Consider the following 17,640-nt stretch of genomic DNA (forward strand, 5'->3'; position numbering starts at 1 on the left):
TGGTTCTGACTTCTTTCATCTTCAACATCAGCTTACTCAACTGGGGACGCTAGTTCAGTTCTAAAGTTGTCTCCTCATGAATATGCAATTAAAATAATAATTTAAAAAAACATACTAGACAGATGGATGTCGTTTAATTTTATGAAATTTAGCTCAGTTGCAAAAAAAAGACCTTATAGCTAATTTCACTGAGCAACATAACATTTAATCGGTCTGACGCATTAAATGTCCCAAAAAGTCATACCGAAAAAAACAAAAACACGGGAACTCTGCCATTTTGTTTTGATGCTGACATGTCTGGCTCATTGTGGCCATTCGCAGGGGTTCTTTAAGGACATACTCGCTCAGAGATATTCTCAAATCGTCACAAATTTTGATCTCCCATAATGGACTGACTAGGGTCCAAAACAAAGTGACAATAATGTGGCCCTTGACACCATTTTCCCCAATCAACACGGAATTGGACTGTCAATGTCTCAAGAAGCCATGCCGGAAAACGTTTTTTTTCTTGTTTTTTCTCCGGTTTCAATTTGTATGGTCATCACCGTTGACCAGCTGCTGCCGGCGTTAGATTTTTATCGACCCGCGACACTCGACGGAACATCAAAACCCGAGCAAGACAACGCGGCGTGCTATTAGAAGGCTAACCACCCGTGTGATAACATCTTAAGTGCTCCTTAATGGCGGCGTAGGGGGTCGCCGCGGTACCCGCGCTCAAGCCTTTGTTGTGCCGATGTTTACTCGTGCATGAGCCCTTACGATCAAATGCTGTCTCATTAAGAGCTGAAACGGGACGCTGGAGAATAGAGCGCATGGAAATGTATCCAAGAAGCCCAGTCAGGCCTTTGAGAGCTGCCCCACATGAAGGGAATTCAGCGCAACTTTGTGCAATTAGACTCGTATTAGAAGAAAACTATTCGAATTTTTTTTCTTTTGGTCTGGATAATGGATGCATTTTAAGAGGTCAAGAACAAAAGTGCTCTTTTGGATACTTAGGACATCCTCCAAGGAGGACATGATCACCGTGGTGGTTGTTTATTTATTTATTTCAATTTTACAGCTACTACTTACTCCGACTTGAATAAATACCCTTCAAAATAACATCATCATTTATGACACCACGACTGGAGAAATAATACACGGACACACACTTCCACACGACCGGGTGCTGGACCACCTCGGCTCACGAGAGCGAGCTTCTCTTGAAAGGTCAGTCTTGAAAATTCGCTTGCAAGTCTATCTGCAATCAAATCCACACTTTTCCATTTTCAGCCAGTTTGGGTTAAAAAAAAAAAAGCAAGAATATATTTTAGTAAGACTGTCTGGTGTGGATTTGTTGATCTCTCTCACAAGAGAGTATCGAATCATCGTGATGCCTGCGAGAAGGCCTTACTGTCCTCAACTCGTGATCTGATTGGCTATCGCAACCGTCTATCAACTCTTAGATCCCGTTCACTCACACAGCACAGACGCGTGGATGGTTTAATCTGAAGGCCTCGGACGAGTAGTACGTGCCACTGGGACTATGAAATCTGCCTGGCGACACGAGCTTGCTGAATTCTGATTGCATAAAAACTCTCATGTGAAAAATTAAACACTGGAATATTCTATACAATACAACATGAATGTGAAGAATGGCCGGCGTAGAAGGCCTTGACCGTTGCGAGACGGTTTGCCTGGTAAATGTGATGCAAGTGAAATAAGAAATGACTCAGTTATAAATTACGACAAATATTTCTGACAAGAGTCGAAAACTCTGCCTAATCAATGTCAGAGCTCCAACATAAACTGCGCAGGCCAAAGAGGCTAAGATCTTTACGTTCGTTTGTGCCAAGAACACATCTGCCCTCCTTACAGTACATGACCTCCATTCCCGTCGAGCGAGATTGTAAATAATGTTGCACTAATTTAAGCGGACTAAATCCTAAAGCTTCGTCTTGCTGACAGAGTCTTTGGTTTGTAATCTGGATTCAGGTTTTTCGCAGTTTTTTTCTTTTTTTTCCCCCTCCAGCTTTGACGTCACGGTCAGGTTAAAGTTGACCCGATGAGGCTGGAGTGGGACGGCAATTACCTGCGTTAAATAGCCCACACTGCAATTCCTGACATTGAAAGAACTAAGCGAGTTAGAGGAGGCCCGGAGATGCAGAGCGAGTAATTAAATGAAGATTGCAGCCTATTGAAGGATCTCCAGGGCTAATACGGTGCCTCCTCTTCCTCACTCCCAAGATGAAGATGACAGTTAATGATTGGATTGTATTTTTTTAGCTTCTATATTCCATAGCTGAGTCTGGGCCTCTCCACGCAGATCAACCACCACCACCTCTTTCATGCGGACCATTTTTGCCTTCATGTTCCATTAGCAAATTGCCAAAGTGTGCCTCTCTTCTCCCCGCGTGGCCACTAACTCCTCCATTAGCAAGCTAACAGGGGAATGTATTCATTTAAAAAGCAGGAAAAACAATCAACGTCCCTCCGGGGTCTCTTTTTGACATTGCAGAAGCGAGACCGTTGGCCGTGGACCTGAGCGTCGTCTCCGAAGCGTGGCGGTGAGGTCATCGCGATGGTGAGTCTTTTTATTTGTCTAATCCCGTCGGCTGGGAAGTTCTGCTTGACCAGCGCGCCGTTGATGTTTGTCCGACTGTGTTCTGAAGTCATGTGTGTACCCGCCGAGATAAGATAATCCCATCCATCTTCCGGAGAGTTGTATAGGGGGGGAAAAATACAAGCAGCTTTACAGGACACAAGCTTTGACCTTGGACCACGGTGTTTCTTGTTAACGCTCTACAGCTCGCTCACATATCGTGAACAAACACCTTTGAACTTTGCAGGATTTATTTTTCCACGGCCCAAGCGAGGGCATTCAGGATTTTGAAACGAGATCTCTTACGAGATGTTTTTTGACAGCTGGGGACAAAGTTCAAAGTCTTGACTTTATTTGACTTCCAAATGTTTGCGCTATTTTCTTTTTCAAATGTCAAGAAACCAAGAAGAAAGTGATATGTTACGCTCGGCGACGATAAGGCACAACATACTGTGTTGTTGTGACGTGATACGGAACGATGTGACTCGGTTACGATGCGACACTGCAATGCGGTACTCTCGGACGTTACGCTAGTGTACGAAGATACGATGTGACACCTTATAAAAGCGTCATTTATGTTAAATGCCACGATATTATGAATCACATTACACTGTGTCATCACAATGTGATTTGGTATCATGATTCGCTAAGATACGATACAATAGAATGTCAGACGGTATGTGACATTATTTTACGATACGATATGTTATAGTACGATTTGACGCGGCATGGCATGTATTTTCGGACTGTAAGGCGCACCCGTATATAAGCCGCAAAAAGAGTTGCTTTTTTGAAGAGGTGTGTGCGTGCGTTTGTGTGTGTGTGTTTGTTTCCCTCCGAATCTGCGGATTACTGCGCATCCAAAAAGCGTCGAGTCATCAGCTCAGGCCTCCCCGAGTCTTAATAAGTCTGGTCCTGTGCCGCGTCCTCGGATATCAGGGTTAATATCAAACTTGGGCAGATCCAATCATTGAGATTATGTGTGTTTGATTGTGTTTACGCCATCTGCTGTGTGATATAATTGAATGTGCTGCAAGCTATAATTTGATCTCTTTGTGTACGTATTGTGCGTGCGTGCGTGAGTGTGTGTTGTGTCGCTCATTCAGCTCAAATCAAAATCGAAGAGTCTTGCAGGGATTAGTGGTGCCCACTGAACTTGTTATGGAAATAACCTCTGCACTTGATGAAGGTGATACAACGCCTCTCATCCCGATGAGACCATTTTGCGGCATTGAGCCACAACAATAATCATGTGCAGATTTTTTTTTTTTTAATGAGCACGACTGCTTTAGCAAAAGATTCTGCAAAAGCAAACATATGTTAAAACCATCTTTATTTAATATTTATAATGTTTTGTGTTTGTTTCCCCCTCTTATGCTGTACATATGCGCATTTATCGCACTGTTCAGTATACACAATACTTATGTAATGGGAGCCATATCATGTGACCTGGTTTTGTTCCAAGTGGTCAATTACTGATACGTTATCACATGATGCTGCCAGACCACAATGGCAATTGCTGTTTAATTTTCCTATTTTCCGGACTATAGGCCGCTACTTTTGTCCTCGATTTTGAACCATGCGGCTAATACGACAATGACGATTTTCTCTGGATATTTTTTTCACCACTAGGAGCGCTCTATAGTTCTCGATTTTTTTTTTTCCTCTTAGGTCTGTTCTGTTTTAATGAGCAAAGTTGTTGCCGTGTTTTAACAATCAGTTTATGTACCTTTATGTGCATTCACAATACAAAATTGTTCGGTACATGCAGTAAACAACACAACATTTTTGTCAACATAGAAAACTGCGGCTTATAGCCTAGTGCGGCTTGGATATCGTTTTTTTTTTTCCCAAAAAGAGTTGCTGTGGAAATTGTTGTTTGGTAGTTTGATCTTCCAAAAACAAGCATTTTCAAAAGCGTTCAACACAAACGACTGTCGACTTGCTAAATCTCCCCCAAAAAGCTTCCGTGGTTGGCAGCGGAAGACTGTGGTTACAAGCATGTCACTGGGAAACAGCCAGGATGAGGTATTACTTGTTTTAAATCCTCCAGCAATGATCAAGAGCAACCTTTTGCAGCACACACGCACACGCACACAGTAAACACACAAGCAAGCCTTGATGACAAAAAACTTGAGCAATAAAAACAGTGTCTGACCTTTGTGTCGCTGCGCAGCGTGCAGATGGTCATCGCTACGTTGCACGCTAGTCTCTTTTTACATCACTCCTTTCAGTCCATGGCCCAGTTTAATTACGGCCTCCTGTCAGTTTTATTTATATAAAAAAAAAAAAAAAAAAAAAGGTACAGCTTTGCCGGTCCCATAAATGTGGTCAATATGCTCTAATTAAATCAAGCCATAAAAGCCCACACCGTCCAATAAATCGTGAAACGTTTATATGACGAATAAGTACATTTTTAACGGCCCTTTTATTAGGAAAGTATGCTCATATTAAAATGTTGCTTGTGTCAACACTCTTTGCAGGACTGTGATGATCAGATAAGATTTGGATTAAGTTCAAATCATGAAAAAAAAAAATGACCCCGTCATGTCTTGTTTGGAGGCTTTTGAGAGGCTTTTACAAATCTCACCCACAGTTCAATCTAGCTTTTTTTTTTTTTTTAATGCACGGGCTTAAACAAAACTGTCATTATTTACTGTGATGTGTTCATATGAGAGCGTGTGTGTAGAATTAAAGGAATACACCCGCTGAACAGATGTCGCTGTTACCATCGCCCTCATCGGGATGACGTTGAAAAATCATTGTTGGACGCTATTTGAACAATATAAATCACGTGTTCTGCTTTGCTTATACCGTGACTTATGAAAACAAAAACATTGAACCAAGTCTGTAGAATGTACGAAATGGCGGACGAAACGACCTTTCTAATAATAATAAAAAAAAAAGACGACTCACCAACTCAGTCGAGAAATATTTCATTCAAAGTCCAATTTGACAGCGTTCCCTCAGAACATCAACGATAAAAAGAAATTGCCTGCCAATATAAAATAATAATGCCCGTAGCTCGCCAATTAAATTGATGACTCAACACTCGAACGGGTTAATTAATTTCAACATGAAATAATAATTTGACATTAGCGAGATGAAATATTTCTTTGTTTCTTTTATTTTGCAAAATGTAATTGGACCTCGTTGATAATCATTCATTTCTGCACTGATTTAGACATTTCAGGAACTTTATTAACGTTATTAATTCTGAATTATTCATGGCATTCATTGTGCATGAAATCATCAATATTTCATGCCAGTCACCCGGCAAGGAGGCGGTGGGAGTTGTAAAACGTTACATTTCGCAATTACGTACATTGTCTACATTCAGATTTCAACCACTCATTCTTTGGCCTTTGCTTTCATTTCATTTTACCCGCCAAACATGACCCCGATGAAAAAAAATAAATAAATAAAAGTGACGCCAATTCTTAACGGTTGTTTATCTATCAACACAAAGCTGGCCACCGCGTTGGCATCGGCTAAAATATTGCCTTAATAAAACACCGTCAGATGGAGGAGATTGTACAGGTGTGTCTAATGAAGTGTTGCTGATGATCAAAGATGATAAAAATGGCGTTCTGTACACTGAGGGAGTGCATTAATGCAGTTCCGCCAATTAGTGGTCGCCAAACTAAGTCGCCTTTACTAAGACGCCATTTGTCACACGTCTGTTTATGTGCTTCCGGAAAGTGTGTCGACATTCGCTTCATGCTGTCACGTGCCGCCATTGGTCCCATAATCCGTAAGACTTGGCACAGACCTCAGCGAAGGGATCTCGGGGTGGGGCGGGGATGCGATTGATTTTGGGAAGCATCCTGGCTCATTCATCAAAATATTTCAAATAAACAGGCCGAGAGAAGTTAGTGGATGTGTTTAGAACAGTGGTTTGCAATTGTTTTTTTTGGTTTTTTTTTACACCAACCGGGCGTCCGAGTTGGACCGTTCCACCGTCGGGATGGGTTTTTGCGGAGGATTTTTCCAAATCCATACGGTGCCCCCTTACAGGAGCTTAGACTGTGGTTGTTTTTCTTCTCATCTGAAAAAAAGGCGACCCGGCGGACTGCCGTTCTGTATCCCTCTGTTGTGCAAATGCAAATGAATTGAATTCAAAATTAATGCCATCGTCCTTGGTGAGCGATTCTTTTGCGTACCCCATGAGGTCCAGGTACCACATTTTGACACTCACTGGTTTGGCCATACAGTATTGCGCAAGCTAAACGGGGAGCGGTCGGGACGGTTGAATGTGCGCAGCGTTCGCTCCGGATGAGGAATCAAGTGTGGCGAAGATTCAAAGGGGCCAATTTTACACCAGCTTACCAGCAAGGAAGTGAAAGGAGGGATGAGCGCTGCCTAGAGACCACCAGATGCTACACAAGGGAATCCGTCTGCGGCAAGGCTGACCAAGGATGCAATCATTCTAAATTGGCTCGCAAAAAAAAAAAAAAAAAGTGGCGTGCACTTTCTGACAAATGCAGATGAATAATATGGAAGAAAAAAAATGTCTGTCGCTTCCTATTTCCATACCTCATAGAGTCAGCTCTTGCAGATTTCAATCACACGTGCTGTAAAGTTCAGCCGTCGGCCAGAGGCATCGCGATTAGGTTTGGTCGTGGATTTAATCTTTGAAGAACGTATGGCTTTTTTTGATCTGTGTCCATCTGTATCAAGTATGTCTATAAGCCGCTCTTTTCAATCCCTTCGTGTCGTCACGCGCCCGGGATGCAGAAGACGACGTTCGTGTTTTTAATTGCAACATGAGCTCATTCACGTTGAGATGAGACAAAAAAAATGGGTTCAGCCAAAACTGAAGAATATTCACATTATTTATATTATTTTCTATAAAGCTTACTGTCGTTAGCCCTTTCCAGGACAGTGGTTATTGCAGTAAAAATGTATTCAAAATGTTACTTTCTCCGAAATGAAATAATAAAAAAATCATGATTATAATTCATCCATCAAAGTGTTTAGTCACGTCTAAGAGGACTGATTTTCTTTTTTAGAACCATTGACCGCCATGATTTCATATCCATAATTACGGAATTAGGATATTTACTTTTGGAATGCAGTACGTGAGCGAGTGAGCAGTCGCCGGTCACCTCAGAATGTCCAATCGCTCGCTGAGTTCAAGAGATTTTGCCATCTCCGAAATAATGTTTAGTCAGGCTTTCACATTTTTGTATTTAGTTTTGCTGATCATATAAACGGCCTTGGTGAGGCAGACAGTTTTCTGCCTCACCAAGGCAGACTTTCCTCGCAAAACACGAGCATGTTTTCGTCAGGTTGAAGCCCTTCTTAGGGTTTGAGCTTCATGACTTTTTTTCAACTGCTTCCCTTTGGATCTAAGCTAATAGAATATCCCATCTTCAGATGGAACCATAAAAAAATCCTCAACCAATCAAAACGGGATCGAATGGATGAAGAAATGACCGTTTTGTAGTTTTATAATGTCAGCCTGCTAATTTGGCAAATTTACCATCGTGTGTGCCTCAATAAGTCATTCAGACTTCAAGGTCAGTGCCTCACCAGTCTCAAAAAGTCAGTGCTTAATAATTGTGGAAAAATGGCACCATGTCCTCAAATGATCCCGGATCAGATAGGGAGGTGGTATCCATACTGGAGAGATAGGATGAGACAACATTTTTTGACAGTAGATTGTCTTCCAAGGTGATTCACTGGCTAACCCGTCGCAGTATTGGGAATTCAACCGTAACTGTTACCGCCGCAGATACGAATGAGCCAACTTATCTCGTGACAAACATTACGGAGTGCATGGAACATGATGATGGATGTTCAAACAAAACAAAGCCAATAAAAATAATACAAGCAACATGCCTGGCTTGGAGACAGCGGCAGCTTGAAAGTGGATCTCGCGAAGATGCTGCGCTCGCACGGCAGATGGGAGAGCGTGATACGTCTCGCCGCTCAAGTGCGTAGCGGCGAGATTGAAGCAAGCGGCGGCGTAATCGCTTGGCGCGGGAGTCGTGGCAGGTGGTTGGCAGCCAGACACTCCATGTTGAATCCAGAAACTGTTGCCTGTATTGATCGGATCGTTCGAAGTGGTGACATTTGTTGCTGTGTTATCTTTGCGCTTAAAATATGGATGACAATTCAAGTGCTGTCGTCCGTTTCCGAAATGTTTTTTTTTTTTTTTTTTTTTTTTTAAGTGAGTTCCAACCGTTGCATCCCATCCATGCTTTATTTGAGCCGCTTGTCCTCACAAGGGTCTCGGACATGCTGGAGCCTATCCCAGCTGTCTTCGGGCAGTAGGCGGGGGACACCCTGAACTGGTTTCCAGCCAATTGCAGGGCACACAGAGACAAACAACCATACACGCTCACACTCATACCTAGAGGCAATTTAGAGTGTCCAATTAACCTGCGATGTATGTTCTTGGAATGTGTGAGGAAACCGGAATACCCAAAGAAAACCCACGCAGACGTGGTGAGAACATGCAAATTCCTCCAGGAAGGCCGGAGCCAGTATCGAACCCTGCACTTCTGAACTGTTTGGCAGATTTGGTAACCCGTCATCCACCGCGCCACCCCCAAATTCACTTAAATTGAAAATGATTATTTCCACTGTTAACGCATTCGCTGCCAATGACGGATATAGAAGTCAAAAAGTACATTCATTTTACCTGGGCTGTTAGTGAATGAGTTAACTAGTTTTATGAGTGTTGTTCATACGCTACAATGTCACAATCGTTTTTTCCCATTAAAAATACTTTATTTATAGACTTTATTCGGATCGAGTCCACAAAAAGCAATTTTTTTTTCAATTAATGCTTCATAAAAGAATTGGAAATGCAATAATCTATCTACATAAAAGTTTTTATTTATGTTATTAATTTATTTTTTTAGTGGTCTATGTGCTGTCAGATGTTTACAATGTTAAGTATGTTAGTTGTCAGTAAATCATAAAAAAACATTGACATTTTTAAACAATCGAGAGTTTTTAATGACGCTAACATGTTTCAGGAACGTGGGAGGAAGCATAGAACACCCTTTTGAAGCACGGGAGGACCGGAGCCAAGATTCAAACCCTGAACCTCAGAAATGAGAGGCAGACGCGCTCCCCACAAATTCACCGTGCTGCCCCAGAAAGCAATGAATGAGCGTCGACAATGCGGAATCATTTAAGCATTATTCACGCGGCGTATCGGTGAAGATGAACAGTCAAGCTCATGTTACTCTCACATTGGCGCTTTCACGACGCCACCAGTCTATTCACTCTTTTTCAAAAGCTTTTTCCAAATCCTCTGAGCTTCCAGTTCCTTTGACTTCTGTTTCTGTCTTCCACTCGCTGAGAGAAGGAAAAAAAAAAAACACACACACACACACACACACGCAACCCACTGTCGAGAATCCGGTATGCAGACTGCCAGGCTTTGCCACCTCCTCAGATGCAGTCGAAGCGATGAAGCAAAGGGACTTTTAATGAACAGGCCTTTTATTGATCTGTGGACAAAACCGTTGTTAATTATGTGCGGGTGGGCATTTAATTGAGCAAGCCAAACAAGATCCCCTGCTTGCTAATGCGTGGTCAGGAATGAGGAGAATTTGATTGAGTCCTGTGCTGCCGCCGCCGCTGAAGGATGAGACGCCAACAATTGCTAAACCCAAGCCGCGGCAGCTTCTTTTCCACGCCCTCATTTTTTTTTTTTGCTGCCTTTGTGTCTCGTTTGTCTCCTGACTAATGAAAAATGCCCTTCAGTTCTTATTTTTTCCTCCGCGTGTGACCTTTTGTCATATTTTCACCCAGTCTAATTGGTGGTGCGTGGCTGTTCGTTACCTCAGTCGAGGACTGCATTGTCCTCCATTCTCTGTCTTGTTAAATTTGGCCCAACTCAAGTAACAGGGTTACCCCCATGAACATTAACCTTAAATTTTGCAGTTACTGAAAAGGAATTAACGACAGAAGATTAGATGATACAGACTTGCTTATTGTGGGCAAGGCGCAGGATCCACACTGGACTGGTCCCAAGTCAGTATGGTAGGAAGTACAAGGGCCGCTGGGACCTAATACCATCACTTAAATTTTCTTTTCATTGAAATTCATCAAATTCAATGGCATCCAGGTCTTGATTTCCTCCAGACAGGCCAAAAAAAAAAAAAGGGCATCACGGGACATAGATCTGACAGTCAAAAAGAAGAAATTCCATGTTTCCTTAAGATGGAGCCCAAAGGCAGCAGATACAAAGAAAACAGTACTGGCCCCTGAATTGAACCTTGTGGAACACCAAACATTAGTGGGCAATGCGGGACTCAGCACAACCAGGATGTCAGCCAAATTGGGTCTTAACCACTTGGGGGCGCCACCATTAATACCCACCTGGTGCTGCAAATGAGCCGAGAGAATACTGTGATCCTGTCATGATTGGTTTGGTTTCAAGTATTGCCTTGTGTTCTTTTGTCTTCTGTCTCGTCATACTTATTGTGTCCACCTCTGTTTGTTTGCCCGAGCCCTTGTGTTGACCAATCAGCTCCCTCCAAACTTTTATGTCTTGTCCGGATGTTCCTTGTTGTCTCGTCAGTTTATTTGTGTTTAGTTTCCTTTCAGTTCTTGTCGGGTCTTTGTCCATGCCAGTCATCCTCGTCTTCTCCTGGCTTCCCTGCATTTGGGTCCTCCACCTCAATCCTCCTCCATGCCAAAACCAGAACCTGACCGATTCATTGTATCAAACGCTGCATTTAATCCAAGAAAACCAAACACACATAATCTCCGGTGTCATTTGCCAGGAGATCTCGAGTTGCTGAATGCTCGTATAGGAGTAATCATGTCGCGGCTCATGCGTGGCTGCAGCTGCTTTGCTAGCCGGAAGACCGACTTGGACTGCATTCTGAGTCTACTTCACGCAATTTCTCAAATTTTGCAAGAAGAAAACTCTTGGCATTCTCTAATATTTATGACGGTCGTATGGAAAATATTGCCACAGCCGTTATCTTGTCACGCTGTAATGCTGTGATGGATTAGGCGCTAACATTTTAGCCTGGTTGCTCCCATGTCTGCTTTTTTTTTTTTTTTTATCCGAACCGGGCAATATGTCTTCAAGACAAGCTGAAGTTGATGTGTGTGCCGATGTCAACTTCATGACTTTGTGATGTTTTGTCGATCCGTAATGGAAGCGACCGATGTGATCATTCCGTCAAGTTGCTTTGATTTGAAAGTGCCAAACGCGTTCTTTCGACTCATTTCGTGTGGCACCATGATGAAAAACAAACAAAGGGAAACTATTCCAAACTAATGAGCCTCACCTTTATCTGGCTCGCCGACACAAATGAACTGATTTTCCGTCGCCGATGTCTCATGTCCTCGGCACATTATGTCGCACGTTTTGTACAAGCCGGCTAATTTACAGATAACGAGACAAGACGTGCAAGCACCTTGATTGTTTTCCTTTTTCCGCTCCTCCCCCAGGGAAGCTGAGCTAACGCAAATGAAGAAGTCTCTTCAGTGAAATTGAACGTATAAGTTTAAGTGTGCCAGGTCGCTCGTGTTTGTCTGTTGTGTGCAATCGAGCGTCACTTTCATTTGCGCTTGTCCGTCATCATCAGTCGGCCCACGACGGACTGTCGTTGCTCCCCTCGGCGAATGGCATTCCAGTTCAAGGGCATCTTCATCTCCAGCTCTTCCGATGCTTTTAATGTGCCAACGAACCTCCTGAACCTGTTGACTACCTTCGGAGTGCTCGGCAGATTGCTCGACTTCACAGAACAGAAATGTACGTTTGGTTTTGTGGAAGGTAAAATTGCTCATGCTTTTGTAGTGAATAGCGGAGGAAAATTTCAAGGCAACAAATTGACAAGAGCCATGATTGCAGGGACGCGCTTTTACCGTAAAAACTTCGTGCGTGCATGTTCACCCATCAGTCGTCGTTAACATCATTTTTTATTTTGAGCCAGGTCGGTTTCATTGATTTATTTTTAGGGTCAGTGAATTACGGAAATGATTTTGTCAGCCATTAGTCGGCCCAATTTTTAAATCAGACTGCTTTGTTGCAAACCTTTTTTTGGGGGGGGGGGGGGGGGGACAACAAAAATAAGGCAGCTCAACTTGCATGACTTTTGTCGGTTACATGAGTGACCGACATCAATCAATGGTCATTATTAATTCATTCTCGGTTTTGGATGTTTTCATTCGTCAACTTGATTCCAGCCGATTATTCCCATCGACTCGTATTTTCGTCAGTTATATTTTTCAATGGCAGGTTCATCGTTTTCACACATTCATCACGGCTCAAAATGACCATTTTTGCGCTGTATGACAACACAAGAACCCGACTGATTTCAAATTTGATGTCACCCTCAGTGATTTACTCGGCTGAGATAAAAAGTTTACGTTTCTTTTTTGAAGCTTGGTCAGGAAAATATTGGCATGTTGTCACGGCTTTTTCTTTTTTTTTATTCTCCCTCCACTCCCCTTTAAACCACCTCGACCATCTTTCCCTCAAATCTTCTGTGTGTTTTTGTGTGTCTGTGTTCCCCTGCCAGATATTAGCGCCTAAGTGATGTGAGGCCAGACGGAAGAAGTGCTCGTGTTTGGCAGCGCATGCGGCGCCATCACTTACTCGCATCATCCACGGTGTTGAGCTTCCGAATGCTGCCGTGATGTAGTTGTCTCTGACACCGGCTGATGTCCACCTGTGTTTGGCAATAAACGCGCCGTTGTGGAGTGTGCACCAAATATAGGTAGCGAGAGATTTATAATCCTGGCGGCAATCAAAAAGTCAGTGGCGGTGTTTAGCTTAATGCATGATGTGTCATCCTTGCAGGAGGTGACTTGTATTTCTCCAGCAGGTGTGTGTGTGTGCGTGTCAACAAATTGCGGCTTTCGGTCTTGTTAAAGAAGTGTGTGTGTGTGTCTATATCGAAATATCATTTAATTTTCTTCTTACTGGTGGGGGGGGCGTAGCATAAAATAATTGAGAAGCACTGATCTAATTTCTCAGCTCCCTCATAGAAACAAGTTTGGCACTTTTGTGGGGTCTTCATTTTTATACTCATCTTATCACTTTCAGGCACCTCGTTTGTGTCATGAGGAAAGAAGAACGCCACCGCTATTACTCCAGAAGTTGCACAAAAGTGGAAGCTTTGAATGTCCTTCTCCGAGATGGATTTTTGCGGCGAGATGATTATTTTTCTTTATAAAGGGACAAAGCGACGATTTAGGAAGCCAAAAATAGTCTCTTTGAGGAAACAAAATAGAATTTCTCTTTCCTGATCCTGCCTAAAAATTGGTAAACGTTGAGGACAAACTGTTCTCTTTGATATCTTTTGGAAGTTCTTGCCAATGTATTTATTGTGTTCTAAGCACGTTCCTATGAAATGCACCGATCACAGAGGCTTGCAAGTCCAGCTAATAATTCGCGAGCTTTCAAGGGGATTTGTTTCCCCGTTTGTCTTTGTTGTTGACATCGTCGGAGGTGCTGCTAAGGAGATTACGGCTCTGATCAACTGGACGAGGACCCGCTGAAGTCATCTTCCTGCAGCGCTCCATTTGATTGACTCTCACATTATTTCAACTAACTTTCTATCCCATCATTATGTGGCCAACGTTGCCCACTTGGCATCTATTGCAACCTGATCATCCTGGAAGGGGGCTTACCAACCCAACCTCCGCCACCACCCCCACCACCACGACCACCGTTTCCCCCTTTTCCCACTTTTGAGTTTTTCCGTGCCCTCCGGGGGCTCATGATCAGGGGATGTCGATTGTGGGGGTGTGAGGCCATTTGAGACTTTCTGTGATTATGAACTACACAAATCAATTTGACTTGACTTGACACTATTGTTGTTCTTCCATTAATGTTGCATTACATTTAGTCAACATGTAACACTAAAACCTCTTCAATGGACATTTGATGCAGATGAGACGTGGAAGTAATTCTTATGCAATGCCGAGTGAAATTCCATTTTACCTGTTCGGACATTTTTCAACGGCACGTCTAAATACCCAATTACAAATACATTCCGAACAACATTTTCTTCCCCACCCTGGAGTATTTGCTGTGCGTCATGAATACTAAAGCCTCTTCTTCCGCGGTGTCTCGATGTGATTGTAGAACATTCCTGCGGTGATTGCTTTGTATGTCGTGCCATAATATCCCACTGCTGCATGGAGGGCCATTACTGTCACTGTAAGCCAATGGGGTGTCATTAGACGGCTAACAGCTGGGGAGGTTTGTTTTTTTCTCTTGTTACCTCGGCCTCACAGCTTTGTCTGTATAGGTGTGTGTGTGTGCGTGTGCGTGTGTGTATGTGTGTTGGTGGGCATATGACACGTGCATGTACATATGTGCGATTATGAATATTTTTTGCTGGCCTGATCTCCAGCGTGGAGTGTTCAATTTTGTCGTTATATCTCTGAAGCCTCCCGTCGCTCTCTATAAATGCGCAGCCTTGAAATAAAATGACATGCTGGACCCCGTTGAAGCAACATCACGTTGAGACACTTCATTGCTGGGATGGATGGATCCCCCCCCCGCAACTCGTGTCAATAAAGCCATCCCGCGGAGGAGTGCTTATATTTCGATAGTATGATACCCAGCACTCGATCTTGAGAGAGTGCATCGATGCAAACGGCATTACAAAGTCATACTTTTTAATTCATTTTAATCTGTGGCTGCAACAAGCGATTTTTATTTTTAATTTTGGACATTTTCTGTGTGTCTTGGCCGACCATCAAGATATATAACACACTTTTTTATTAGGCTCATTGAACTTAGCCTGTTTTAAGGAGGTTGTCCTCTCTCATGCAAATGAGCCACTGCTCATGCCCATTTAATACAGGCTCGGAGAGTAGTTGTTGTTACCGCGACGATAGTTACAAGGATGTCGCGATTTGGCGAGCGGCTATTACATGTGAAAGTGGAAGCTCTGACTGTGAAGTAAAAATAAAAAATAAAAACAATCCTACATAAAGAGAGTAAAACGATTGGTTGCATTTTCACCGACCAAGGCAGCACTTCATTGCCATGTCCATTAATTACATTTTTGTCAAGGAGTGTGTTGGATCCAAACACAAATGTGTTACTGTATTCGCAATAAAAGTCGTTATTTAGGCTTGGGAAAGTAGCGTAATGTTTTACAATTCAGAGAGTGACATGATGAAACAAATGTCTTTCTAATGTCACTTTGCCAACAATCTGTCTAAGGTGAACAGACAATGCGTTACAATAAACGTATCTTACACGATTCTAAAAAGGAACCATTTTGTTTCTCCTTACCTGAAGCCATTTTTTTTTTATTTGACAAAATCTAATTCCAAAAGCATGTGAGGAATAGTCAACGATCATTATTTTTGACCAAGTCCATGTTGAATTCAGCATTTTCCGTTTGTCCTTTTGTCTACTTGTTGGCGGGGCTTCACGTGATGGAGGCTTCTCAAAGAGAGATCTTTTTAACATAGCAGAACAAACAAACAAACGTGTTTGCAATATTTGTGCAGCGTCCGATACACCAGAAAGCAATATCAGGCCAGAGAAATGCAATAAGTCCCACTTTAACTGGAGAATAAAACATCAGCAAAGCAGACAGGAGAGATGAAACAATATTACCCTTGCGAGCGTGCACACACACACACACACACACACACGTGTGCAGAATGTGGACACACAAGAAAAGTACGGCCCTCTCGTTCTTTCAGTGGCTATATCCAAACGCATGTGGAGGGGGGGGCATTATTGTAAAGTAATAATATTAATAATTACGTTTGGAGGCCTTGCAGAACACGCCAAAGCATTGGGTGGGCTTACTGTCAGCACTCCAAAAAGCAAAACACCTCAAGTAATGTCCATTTCTCTAGATACCAATTAGCTGAAAAAAAAAGTCAAACACCACAGTTTTCCTCATCAGGAAATCAAAAAGAAGTTATATCAGTAGGCGTGAAAGAGCATTTGAACTCTTTTGCCAACCAAAACAGCAGCACCGAAGAACTAAATGAACAGTCTATCAGATGGTTGAAAGTTCATTCAAAGTGAATTTAAAGATTTGTTTGTAAATACATTGTACATTCGTAGAGATAAAAATATGCAAAGACTCACATCTATCAAATACTCACTTTCAGCATAATCCTGATTTTTAAAAAAAAAAATTTTTATGGGCATGATTTAAACGATGCCCAGTGACACACTTGGGCTTGATCGCCTTGAGTAGCACCAGCGGTTATCTAGTACCATTGCAACCCACGAAATTATAAATTATTTTTAAAAAGCTTTGCATTACCGTGAGCACTTTAGAGCGCCTCGTCGTTGCAGAATCACAAGATGGTATGAGAGTTGAGATTTTTCACGTTTTTGAAGTTTCATTTTATATACAAGCCATAAAAAAATACCTTCACTCCCCCTCTGCGTGTGTGGAAATGTTTCTAGCGTGTGCCGGGAAATGTCTATTCTCGATTTATTAGGAGCTGATTCAGTTTGAGCGGATAATTGCTTTGCTGATGTTATTATTCGAAGTAATGGAATGTTTGTGAGAACACAAATGCTAATGAGATCTGCAACCTCAAGTTGGGTCCAGTCTCTTGACATTTCCACGGAACACCTCAAGGGTCCGACCGGCTCCGGCTCAATCGGAGTGTTTGCCACCAATTGAGTCATTTCCTTGTTATTATTATTTTGAAACAATTTTCATTGGATTTTTCTTCCCCTGCTAACAGCAACCCATTAAACAAATACCACTCTCATTTGAATAAAACCACAAGCGTTATCCCTGGGTGATAAGCCTCTGCTTTACTGCTTATTGCAAAAGGAAAACAAAAGCCCCCTTGAAACCCAAGAGGAGATTTTCAATTTCCAGAAGCCGCTAACAACTTTGCCCGAGCAGGATATCCTTTCGTAGGAACGTCACGGCGGCCCCACAAGACTAGCGGCGACGCCCGAAGCCGGTCATGTTTCAAATATTTCTTCTTGCGCCTTTGCCCCCCACGGTTGGCATCTCTGCCGTGTGTTTCCGCGAATTGGGACGAGATGAGGCCTAATGCTCTGTTTTGGCAAACTTGGAGGACAGCGACTGCTTGTGTCCTCCACGCTAATGCTCTCGTTAAGTCTT

The 17,640-nt window shown here is 42.7% G+C and overlaps 1 protein-coding gene across 2 annotated transcripts in view; it reads left to right on the forward strand.

Moving 5' to 3' along the window:
* cdh22 (cadherin 22) overlaps positions 1-17,640 on the forward strand; it is a 169,236-nt gene that overhangs the window by 76,583 nt on the left and 75,013 nt on the right. For both annotated transcript variants that reach the window (XM_088308827.1, XM_088308828.1), the window contains one exon: positions 2,498-2,563. The gene's annotated coding sequence lies outside the window, so the exon portion shown is untranslated. The remainder of the gene's footprint in view (positions 1-2,497; positions 2,564-17,640) is intronic.

Source organism: Idiotropiscis lumnitzeri, chromosome 11, assembly GCF_059441095.1.
Source record: "Idiotropiscis lumnitzeri isolate Australia: NSW breed Sydney's pygmy pipehorse chromosome 11, RoL_Ilum_1.0, whole genome shotgun sequence".
NCBI classification, from domain to species: domain Eukaryota; kingdom Metazoa; phylum Chordata; class Actinopteri; order Syngnathiformes; family Syngnathidae; genus Idiotropiscis; species Idiotropiscis lumnitzeri.